Source organism: Dipodomys spectabilis, unplaced genomic scaffold (genome assembly GCF_019054845.1).
Source record: "Dipodomys spectabilis isolate Male_0828 unplaced genomic scaffold, ASM1905484v1 ptg000018l, whole genome shotgun sequence".
Taxonomy (NCBI): Eukaryota; Metazoa; Chordata; class Mammalia; order Rodentia; family Heteromyidae; genus Dipodomys; species Dipodomys spectabilis.
In genome coordinates, this window is record NW_024870695.1 from 9,883,375 (window position 1) to 9,895,765 (window position 12,391).

Here is a 12,391-nt window from a genome sequence, read left to right on the forward strand (position 1 = left end):
TGTCAGATGTGAAAATCCTTTGCTTGTCAGCATTGGGCTCTAAAATGAGCTCCCACCCACTCTGTGCCCCTGTGCTGCAACAAGGATCATTTTAGCAGGTGGCAGAGGAAGGTAGCTAACCAGAGAGCCCTTGCCTCTCTATGCCTCAGGGCACAGGAGGAGTAGAGACCTGGCCAGCCCAACCTGGCTTCTCTTCTGGGCACTCATTGGGACACCACATTGGGTAAGAAAAGAAAAGATCTCTGGCCCAGGAACTGCTGGGGATGGAAATGTTGATGAAGCCTGTGTATTGCCAGGACAACTTTTATTTCTGTGCTGCCACACCCAGGCCTGGCCAGCACCTTCTACAGCAAAGCAAGCTGAGAACAGATTCTAGGAAGGGATAGGTTTCAAGGGGGAGCAAAGAGCTTTGCTGGGCCAGGGCATGGGGTGGTGTCCATCCCTACAGCCCTGGCCTAGGGCTTTCCCCTCTTTAGCCTCTGATCCCCATACAACTGTCAGGAATGGTGATCCCCATTTTGCAGTTGGGAAACCCAAGGCTCAGAAAGGAAGTAGCTTTCACATTGCAGGAATGCAGGCCAGAGGCCTGCCTTTCCCTGTGGTGTGCTAGCCTGGGACCCAAGGCCAGCAGCTTCTCAGCTGTTGCATTCCTCACATGGAGCCTGGTGCTGAGGGAGGAGGAGGGCCAGGAACGGTTGTTTACTCAGAGGCCAGGCACTGTGTGCCTCTCTGTGTGTGTGTGTGTGTGTGTGTGTGTGTGTGTGTGTGTGTGTAGTGTGTGTGTGTGTGTGTGTGTGTGTGTACTTAGGGAAGAGAAGATTCCAGAGGGCTGCTGGAGTGTGGGGGAGGGTGTTGGAGGGGTGTATGAGTCCCTGAGTGAATACCAGCTGCTAAGGGGTTAGGAGAAGAGGGGAAGGGGGAGGAGTTTGGCCCTTCTTAACCCAGGAGCTGAAGAGTCTGGGGAGGGAAAGCTGCCAGCTCCCTCCCCCATTGCAAACACACATCAAATGGCTAAAAGGCCCTTGTCCAGAGCAGCACAGAGGTAAATTAATTTCCCCAAGGCTGGTGGGGGTTGGGATTGGGGGGCAAAGGAGAGCGTGTGAACTGGGGCAGTGTCACTCAAGGCTAGAGGGGAGGGGTCGGTGAAGAGAGGCTGTCAGCTAGGTTCCAGCTGCTTCCCTCCACACCTCTGGGCTCCCCCTCCAGGGTGAGGGGGTATGGAGGAAGGAAATCATCTTGGATGCTCAGTGTTGAGGAGCGGTGGGGGCCCACCATTTGTGCTCCTCTATTATCTGCCCCCCCCCCATTCTGTTGTTCCCTCAACTGGAACTGCCAGGCCCTGAAGCCAGGGCTTCTATTCTACTGTGTCTGCAATGACTGCCAGTCAAGTTCACAGACACCTCCACCCACACTCCCTCAGTTAAGGACCTGGGAAGTTAGGTTTGGACAAACCCCACCCCATCCCTCAGACTTCCCAGGCCTTTCAGAGCTTATTTCTCTCAGCTCTTTCTAGGAGTTGGGCGTGGTGGTTTACACCTGTAATCCTAGCTACTCCAGAGGCTGAGATTTGAGGATCTTGGTTTGTAGCCAGCCAGCCCAGGGCAGAAAAGTCTGTGAGACTTCTTAGCACCAATTAACCACCAAAAAGCCAGAAGTGGAGCTGTGCTTCAAGCCACAGTATGAGGGAAAAAAAAACAAAAAACCAAAAACCCTTTCATTACTTTCTGTTTACCTGGAACAGGACAGGAGGCAACTCCTTCATAACTGAGTGTCAAAACTTCCCAGACAGCTTTGGGAAGCTGGCCTGGGATCCCCCCTTTTTTCCTACTGGGGACCTCCTGACCCTGTGCCCAGGAGTAGACCTGCCTGCAGTGAGGGTAGGGGTTAAAGGTGGTGATAGAGTGGCTCCAGGTAGTGGGTGGATCAGGAGGAAGCTGCCGGCAAGTGGGGAAGTAGCTCAATATTGGGGAAAGTACAGCTAGGTCCCTTTACCCCTGTTGAGAGCAGAATGCTGGCACTGGCCCTTTAAGTGGGGGTGCCAGGCAATGCCCTCCCCCAGCCAACCCAATTCATGGGCACACTGAGCATGTGCAGGAGCTGTGCAAGAGAGGAGGGGTGGGGGTGGGGAATAGATTCCAGAGGGGCTCCCCCCCCTCCTTGCTTCCTGTAGCTGCCTTCACTCTCCTTTCTGGGGCTGACAAAGGAGCCCATCATGCTCTTCCAGCCCCTTCTTCCACCCCAGATGCAGAGGGGGCTGTCCTCCTGAGTGCTGAGCTGCCAAGGGTGCTGGGCAGGCCCCCCTGGCCCTAGGAAGTCTTCCCAGCTACCTGAAGGTGGCACCTACTCAGCCAAGTGCCAGCCTTCCTTCCCTTGGTGTGGGCGGTGGCCAATCTTCCAGCTGCTTAACGTGTTCGATTTCATTCCATTGGTGCCAGAGTTTTTAAGAGAACCCTGTGATGTTGCTCTGAAAAGGAAACAGTGGAAAGGGTGAGGTCCCCGCCCCCACCAGCCAGGAGCTTCCAGTAGGAGAGGAAGCTGAGACTTCAAGCTGGATGAGGCTGCCAGCACTTCCCCAGCTTCCCTCTTGATCCTTTCCTCCCTTCTCTCTCTAGAGCCCGGTTACCTGGTCCAGGGGATCAAAGCAGGCTTCCTCAACCTGTAGCATCCTTTGCTGCAGCTAGGGGCATTTCCTCTTCCCCCAGAACCTCTCCACTTGTAACTTAACTTGCTTCTGCCGTGTTCTCAGCCCCTCAGGGAGATTTCCTACCCCCCTCAGCCCTTGTCCCTCTCTTCCTTCCTCTCATCACTGAGCCTCAAATACCCATTATCTTCTTTAAATGGATGGGAAATACATGTAAAGTGAAATGTACCCTTCAAAAGAGCAATTCAGTAGCATTTGGTATATTCACAAAGTGTGCCCCTCCCCATTTAGTGGCAAACTCTTGTCAGTTGGGAAGGAAGCTCCAAACCCATTAAGCAATTATTATTTCCCACCTACTCCCGCCCCCCCCTGCCCCTTTCTCCAGCCCTGACACCCACTGATCAGCTTTCTGTGCCTCTGGGTTTACTCAGCCTGGATCTATTCTTCATCTATGGTCATCCATGAAGGAGGGACCACTGAGCTAAGAATGCTGTGACCCCTATTTTTGTTCTTGCTTGGGGGCCTCCTTTCTTCATTTGGCCAAAAGAGGGGTCAGAGGTTTTTACTTAGATATCCTGGGCCTTCTAGATAAGGCTATCCTGCCTTGGTCTGAAAAAAAAATCTAGCTTCTACCTTTACCCTCTTGGTTTTCCTCTGTGGAGGTCCAGGCCATGATGATGGCCCCTGGGGACAATGTGATTCATACTGTGTGGTCTGGGGTCAGACACTGGAGATGAAGAAACTTTAGCTCAGAGAGGTTGAGAAACTTGCCCAAGGCCACACAACTCTTGCTGCCTTGGGGTTGCTGGGGTTTCAACAGGTTCTGTCTGATTGTAATCTCAGCCCTTGACCACTGGCTGTACTCTCTCATCTTCAAAGAGGTAAGTAAGTCAAGGGCTTCACTTAAGTGCCAGCTTTGTGGGAGGTACTCTTGGATGGAGGCAGCCATAAATTTTACTACTTTCTGGGCATTGCATAATCATGAATAGGTCCATTACAAGGTGGTTCTTGGGAGTTTGCACTGGCTCCTCCCCTTAGCTTTTAGAGAAAATACCTTCTTTGCTGACTTTGCTGACCTGGGTAGGATGACAGCCTTTATGAGATGGGAAAGGGCTGCCTGAACCAGAGGTCTTCAGACAGATAGCACCCTTCCCCTCCTCCAAAGCAGGAGGAGGTGGTATTATGTCCTTTACTTATTTTTCCATGGTTGAACACCCTTGCCCCACAAACAGAAAGTCCTTTGTGGACCTAGAGAAGAGAGGATTGCACAGGCATTGCCTGGCAAGGTGACAGACTGAGCAGCTGCCCCCCAGTTGGCCAATGTGTCCCAGCTGCCTGTGGGTATGGATGTTCCAGAGTCCAAATGTCCCAGAGGTCTTCTCTGGACTGCATCCAAGATGGACATCCTAGCTCAGCCTACTGAGCATGCTCAGTCTTCTACCAGACTAGCACATATCTCTTGCTTCCTTCCTTATCCTAGTGGCTCCAGGAGGAAGTCTCTAGAGACTGAGTTGTAAAGAAGCGATAACAAGGTTCCCTAGCCATAGCCCTTCAAAGCTTGCCCAGTTCTACAGAAGGAAGAAGGAAGGGAACAGGCACTAGTGGCGCACACCTGTAATCTTAGCTACTTTCCATATTAACATTGAATGTTAATAGTCTTAACTCTCCTTAGACATATAATGGCACCTTGGATTGAAAGCCAAGGCCCTCACCTATAAGAAACACATCTCATAGTTAATAAAATAAATAAAATAGGGCTGGGAAGGTGGCTCAATGGTAGAGTGCTTGCCTTGCATGCCTGAGGCCCTGGGTTCCATTCCTCAGCACCACATAAGCAGAAAAAGCTGGAAGTGGCACTGTGGCTCAAGTGGTAGAGTGCTAGCCTTGAGCTGAAGAGCTGAAGGACATCACACAGGCCCAGAGTTCAAACTTCACGACCAATAAACAAACAAACAAATAAATAAAAACCCAAGCTGGGCACTGTTGGCTTTAATACCTGTAATCCTAGCTACTCGGAAGGCTGAGATCTGAGGATTGTGATTCAAAGCTAGCTCAAGTGGGAAAGTCTGTGAGACTCTTTTCTCCACTAAACTACACTAAATTAAAGAAACAAAAACAAACAGAAGTGGAGCTATAGCTCAACAAAAGAAACTCAGGAACAGTACCCAGGCCCTGAGTTCAAGAATCAGCATCAAAAAAGATGGAAAACACATCTCATTAATCCAAGACAAATATAAGCTTAGGTGAAAGGATGGGAAAAGATCTTTCAGGTAAACGGACCTCCGAAGCAGGCAGGAGCATCTATATTTATGTTTGATAAAATAAATAGAGTTAAACTAAAGCCCATCAGAAGAGACAGGTATTCCATATTAATAAAGAGAACAATTTGTCAATAGAAAATTAGATGTGTTCAGATTATATGCACTAAATAGCGGTATACTGAAATTCATTGAACAAACACTTCTGGACTTATAAGCACTGATAGACCCCAGCATAATAATAGTGGGAGATTCCAGTGAAAACTGTAAGACTTTAAAGAAAGAAATTGAAGAAGACACTAGAAGACAGAAAAGACTTCTCATGCTCATTAATTGGCAGAAGTAATACTGTAAAAATAGTCATCCTGCCAATATAATTGAATCTACAGATTCAATGCAATATCTATCAAAATCCCCATAGAAAAATCAATTAAAAAATTAACGACAAAAGAACAAATGAGCCAGGTGCCAGTTGGCTCACTCCTAGCTACTCAGTTCAAAGCCAGCCTGGACAAGAAAGTCTGTGAGACTCTTTATCTCCAATTAACCACCAAAAAGTCAGAAGTGGAGCTGTAGCTCCAGTGATAGAGCACCAGCTTTGACTGATAAAGCTAAGGGATACTGCCCAGGCCTTGAGTTCAAGCCCTAGTACCTGCAAACAATAAAATGAACAAATAATTTAATTACTATATGGGCCTTTCTTTATGTATCTATTAGCTTTTTGCATCTAGTCTGAGAACTGTCCAATTCTCTTGAGCATTTATTAATTTCTTCCAGAGTACCCTTAAAATTAGCTTGTTCAGTTCTCCCTATTTATAGATCTCTATATAATGATACAGATAGGTAGACAGACATGTAATTGTAGATACAGACACAGATATCTCAGAGGGAGACATGCAAGATATTCCTAGATGTTAACTAATTTTATACCCTATCTTTAGGCTGGGTTAAATACCTTTCTAAATATATTTTATTTTATATACATATATGTTAGAACACGTATATAATATAAAATATACCTTTTTCACTGCTTTTGAAAAAATTTGTCTGAAACAGGGTCTCATAGCCCAGGCTAGCCTAGAATTTACAATCCTTGTGCCTTTGCCTCCCAAGTGCTTGTATTATAGGTAAGCAGCAGCACATCTTTCTTCATTTTACTCATTTTTGTGCATATAGGACTAGGATTTGAACTCAGGGCCTTGTGCTTGCTCAATAGCCACTCTACTTCTTTTTTTTTTTTTTTTTTTGTCGGCCGTGGGGCTTGAACTCTGGGCCTGGGTGCTGTCCCTCAGCTCTTCAGCTCAAGGCGAGCGCTCTACCACTTGAGCTACAGCACCACTTCCGGTTTTCTGGTGGTTTATTGGAGATAGGAGTCTCACGGTCTCTCCTGCCCGGGCTGGCTTTGAACTGTGATCCTCAGATCTCAGCCTCCTGAGTAGCTAGGATTACAGGCGTGAGCCACCAGCGCCCGGCTAGCACTCTACTTCTTGAGCCGCACCTCCAGCCCAAAGTGAGTTTGAGCCACAACACTACTTCTGGTTTTCTGGGAATTAATTGGAGACAAGAGTCTCAGGGACTTTCCTGCCAGGCTGGCTTCAAACAACCAAGTTCCTCAGATCTTAGCCTTCTGAGTAGCTAGAATTACAGGTGTGAGCCTCTAGTGCCAGGCCTACTTTATATTTTATTCCTGTATTTTTTAGTATCTTTAAGTAGCTACAAAGCAGTTGCCATTCAACAAAGCAGTTTATAAATACAATGCCATTTTATCGACTTCTTCCCGCCCTCCCCCCATCAGTCATGGGGCTTGAATTCTGGGCCTGGGCACTGTCCCTTAGCTCTTTAGTTCAAGGCTAGCACTCTACCACTTGAACTACAATGCCACTTCTGGTTTTCTGGTGGTTAATTGGAGATAAGAGTCTTAAGGACTTTCCTGTCTGGGCTGGCTTTGAATTGTGAGCCTCAAATCTCAGCCTCCTGAGTAGCTAGGATTATAGGTGTGAGTCATCGGCACCCAGCTGATGATTTCTTTAAATATTTAATCATTATTAAAGTGTTGTACTGAGGGATTACCATTTCATTTTAACGTTTTTTGTTGTTGTTATTGTTGGTTTTGGCACCCGGCTCATTTTAACCATTTTTAAATGTACAGTTCAGTGGCATTTAATACATGTGCATTATTGTGTAATTATTATCACCATCCATCTCCAGAACATTCCTTTCCATTTTCTCAAACTAAGACTGTATACTATAAAACAATGACTCCCCAATTATCCCACCCTGGCCTGTAGCAATCACCCCTTCCTTTTCTCTAGAAGTCTCTGTACATGACTGCTTCCCTGCTACTATCTTGCTTCCTCTTGCAGAACTTCTTTGTTCAAGGAATCATTGCTTTCCTACTGACTGTCCACTGGAACCACTTGGGAACATTTTAAAAGTTGCAGTGCTTGGGTGCCATCCCTCCAAAGGTTTTGACTTAATTTTTTTTTTTTGTTTTTTTGTTTTTTGTCGGTTGTGGGGCTTGAACTCTGAGCCTGGGCACTGTTGCTGAGCTCTTCAGCTCAAGGCTAACACTCTACCACTTGAGTCACAGTGCCACTTTTATTTTTCTGGTAGTTTATTGGAGATAAGAGTCTCAAGGCCTTTCCTGCCTGGCTGGCTTTGAACCATGATTCTCAGATCTCAGCCTCCTGAATAGCTCTGATTTAATTATTTTGTAGGACAGCCAGGTTTTGGGTTTTGTTTGTTTGTACATGTCCTGGGGCTTGAACTCAGGACCCTGTACTATCTCTAAGAATTTTTGCTCAAGGCTATAGTGCTCTACCTCTTTGAGCCACAGTGCCACTTCCATTTTTCTGATGGCTAATTGGAGATAAGATTCTCATGGATTTTCCTGCCTGGGCTGGTTTTGAACCAGGATCTTCAATCCTCAGATCTCAGCCTCCTGAGTACCTAGGGTTACAGTTATGAGTCATCAATTCCTGGCTGATATTGGAGTTTTCAAGGCTGTTGAGGGGATGCTCCAATGCAGCATGAGAACCACAGTTGGAAGAGCTCCAAGCCTTCTCTGCCCAGGTTGTCCTGACACACCATGATTGGAGCACTTCTCACCTGCTGGCATCCCTAGGAGCTCCCAGGATGAGATCCTCTGCCTTGTGTGTAGATGTCAGACAGGGGAGTCACAGTATGCTGGGGTCACCCAAGGAAAGAATGTGCAGAGTTCAGGTTCAAGTGGAGGAAGAGATTCCACCAATCAGCTCAAGGTCAAGAGGTCTCAGGAGACTCCTGGCTCCTATTGCAGAATGTACCAGCAGTCATGAACAAGGGCAGGAGCTAAGACCAAAAAAATGACATGCTGAAGACCAAAAGTATCTCAGTCAGGTGCTGGTGGCTCACACCTGTAATCTTAGTTACACAAATCAATGTTCAAAGCTAGCCTGGGTAGAAAAGTCCATGAAATCCGGGGGGGGGGGGGGGGGGGGGGAGGGGGGCGGATTGGGTGTGTGTGGGGAGGCTGGGAAGGGATGGGAAGGGTAAACAAAGGAGGAGGCTACAATGCTTGATAAGAAATGTACTCACTATCTTGCCCGTGTAATTGTAACCCCTCTGTACAGTATTTTCACAATAAAAAATTAAAAAATAAAAAATAAAAAAAAGATATTAAAAAAAAAAGAAAAGTCCATGAAATCCATCTCTAATTAACCAGCAAAAAGCCTGAAGTGGAGGTATAGCTCAAGTGGTAAAGCACTGGCCTTGAGAAAAAAAAAAAAAAACCAAGCAAGAGTACAAGGCCTTGAGTTCAAACCCCAATTACTGACCCCCCAAAAAAACTCTTCAGGGATCAGATATCACAGGTTATTTTCAGAAAAGTCACATTTTTTTTTTTGCTCATATTTTGTTCTTAAAATAAGAAGCAGCCAGCTAGGTACTGGTAGCTCACTCCTGTTAGCTTCATTACTCAGGTCACTAAAATCTGAGGATTGTGGTTGAAAGCTTCTTTTGCTCAAGGCTAGCACTCTACCACTTGAGCCACAGTGCCACTCCCAGCTTTTTCTGTATATTTGGTGCTGAGGAATTGAACCCAGGGCTTCATGCATGCTAGGCAAGCATTCTACCACTAAGCCACATTCCCAGTCTCATGAGACTCTTATCTCTCAAAAAAAGCCAGAAATGGAGCTGTGGCTCAAGTGGTAGAGTGTTCGCCCTGAGCAAAGAAAGCCCAGAGAGGGGCTGGGAAGGTGGCTCAGGGGTAGAGCACTTGCCTTGCATGCCTGAGGCCCTGGTTCGATTCCTCAGCACCACATAAGCAAAAAAAAAAAAAAAGCCGGAAGTGGTGCTGTGGCTCAAGTGGTAGAGTGCTAGCCTTGAGCTGAAGAGCTGAGGGACAGCGCCCAGGCCCAGAGTTCAGGCCCCAGGACTGGACCCCCCCAAAAAAAAAGAAAAAGAAAGAGAAAGCTCAGGGACAGCACCCAGGCCCTGAGTTCAAGCCCAGGACACCAGCATAGAAGAAGAAAGAGGGGAGGAAGAAGAGGACAAGGAGGAGGGGAGGAAGAGGAAGAAGGAGAAGAGACGAGGAAGAGGAGGAAGTCAACAACAAATAATCTAATGATAGGTCATATGTATGACTACCATTTGCTGGATTGAACTAAGTATTGAGAAATTTGGGTCTTTAAAGGATAGAAGAATAAATGTCTTGAGGGAGCAAAACTTGTATTTGTTGTTGATGATTTCTATGTGACAAGAAGACCTTAAAGACTGAAAAAAATAGGATTTTTTTTTGGCTCTGCAGTATCTCATACCCACTTGAACAGTGAAATAGGTTTGTTTGGGGGACAATGAGTATTAGTCACAAGGCATTGGGTAAATGGGTATGAATATGGTCAAGGTATTTTATATGCATATATGAAAATAGAACAATGAAATCTGTTGTAATTGTTTTTTGGTCTGACATGGGGCTTGAACTCAGGGCCTGGTCACTATTCCTGAGCTTTTCCACTCAAGGCTAGTGCTCTACCACTTTGAGCCACAGTGCCACTTCCAGTTTTTTGGTAATTATTTAGAGATAAGCATCTCACAGACTTTCCTTCCCTGGGCTGGCTTTGAGCGGTGATCCTCAGATCTCAGCCTCCTGAGTTGCTAGGTGTGAGCCACAGTTGCTAGGTATGAATGCATAGTTCTCCAATTGTTTTCAGAAAGGGAAGGAGGGAAGAAGGAGAGTGACAGAGAGGGTAAGGTTGATGGAGTTCGTTGTATGACGTAAGAAAATGTCACAGTGAAACTCCCCTTTTACATGCTAATAAAAATACATGCTAATATAAAATCTTTTATAAAAATGTAATAGGGGCCGGGTGCTGGTGGCTCACACCTGTAATCCTAGCTACTCAGGAGGCTGAGATCTGAGGATCGCGGTTCAAAGCCAGCCCGGGCAGGAGAGACCATAAGACTCCTATCTCCAATAAACCACCAGAAAACCGGAAGTGGCGCTGTAGCTCAAGTGGTAGAGCACTCGCTCTGAGCTGAAGAGCTAAAGGACAGCGCCCAGGCCCAGAGTTCAAGCCCCACGACCGACAAAAAAAAAAAAAAAATGTAATAGGGTCAAGCACCAGTGGTTCATGCCTGTATTCCTAGCTACTCAGGAGACTGAGATCTGAAGATCACAGTTCAAAGCCAGCCTGGGCAGGAAAGTCCATGAGACTCCAAGTTCATTGTCCCATACTGCAAAGTAAATAAATAAATTTACCTGTGCTAAAAAAAAAAAAATGACCTGCATGGATTAGAGTAGGTTCTGAACTTCATTGCACTAAATGGGAAGGTTTACTTTTTTTTTTTTTTTTGGTGGGTCATGGGGCTTAAAATTTGGGCCTGAGCACTGTCCCTCAGCTCTTCAGCTCAAGACTAGTGCTCTACCACTTGAGTCAAATCACCACTTCCAGTTTTTTGGTGGTTTATTGGAGATAAGAGTTTCACAGCCTTTCCTGCCAGGGCAGGCTTTGAACTATGATCCTCAGATCTCAGTCTCCTGAGTAGCTAGGATTACAGGCTGTACTCTCCTGCGCTTGGCTAGGGTTTACTTTTTTTTTTTTTTTTTTTCTGCTTATGTGGTGCTGAGGAATCGAACCCAGGGCCTTATGCATGCAAGGCAAGCGCTCTACCACTGAGCCAACTTCCCAGCCCCTAGGGTTTACTTTTGAGTATCTAAATTGCTGTTTAAATCTGATTGCAGAGCTGGGAAGGTGGCTCAGTGGTAGAGTGCTTGCCTTGTATGCATGGGGCCCTGGGTTCCATTCCTCAGCACCACATAAGCAGAAAAAGCTGGAAGTGGTGCTGTGGCTCAAGTGGTAGAGTGCTAGCCTTGAGCTGAAGAGCTGAGGGACAGTGCCCAGGCCCAGAGTTCAGGCCCCATGACTGACAAAAAAAAAAAAAAAAAAAAAAAAAAAAATTTCCTTGCAAAGGATCACAGAGGAAATTGGAAGAAATAGGACTTTCATTGGATCTGGTTCTGAGGAAGACCCACCTACCATCAGATGACCCTACAGTTATTTTTGTAAAAATGCCAAAAGCTCTCAGCCAAGGGAAAAAAAATTTCTCTTATGAATACTTTTGGTACACTTTATGAGAGGATTCACATGAGGAAGAAGACTTCAGCAAACTAAAAACCAGGAAAATGAAGGAATTGAGGAATTGATTTTCAGAGAAGATAACTGAAAGCTAATGTTTCATGCCTGTAATCCTAGCTACTCAAAAGACAGATTTGAGGATGGCTGTACAGAGCAAACCTGGGAAGGAATGTCTGTGAGACTCTTATCTCCAGTTGACTACCAAAAGCCCAAAATGATGCTGTGGCTCAAAGAGGTAGAGTTCTATCCCTGCGCAACAACAAGCTTAGGGACAGGCCCAGAGTTCAAGCCCCAGGACCAGCATAAACAAACAAAACAGAAAACCTGGACAAGGAGGTCCAAGAGAATAATAAAAAAATGATAGAACTTTAAAAAGATGTTGAAGTTGCCCCACGTCATATAGCTAATAAGAAAGAGACCAAATCCATGCCTGACCCTAAGCATTATAGCTCCAATATTCAACTCTTCAATATACTATAGCTCATTATAGGTAGCTATAGTGTTTCCTTCCCCAGAAAATCAAACCTTTTGCTCAGAGTCTCTCCTTGCCTATGTCTTTTTTTTTTTTTTTTTGCTAGTCCTGGGGCTTGAACTCAGGGTCTGGGCACTGTCCTTGAGCTTCTTTTGCTCAAAGCTAGTGAGTGCTCTACCACTTGAGCCACAGCACCACTTCTGGCTTTTTCTGTGTATGTGGTACTGAGGAATCAAACCCAGGGCTTCGTGCATGCTTGGCAAGCACTCGACCACTGAGCACATTCCCAGCCTCCCTGCCTTTTTAAAATCGGTTGTGGGGTTTGAACTCAGGGCCTGGGCACTGTCTCTAAGCTCTTTTTTGTTCAAGGCTACCGTTCTACCACTTTGAGCCATAGTGTCACTTC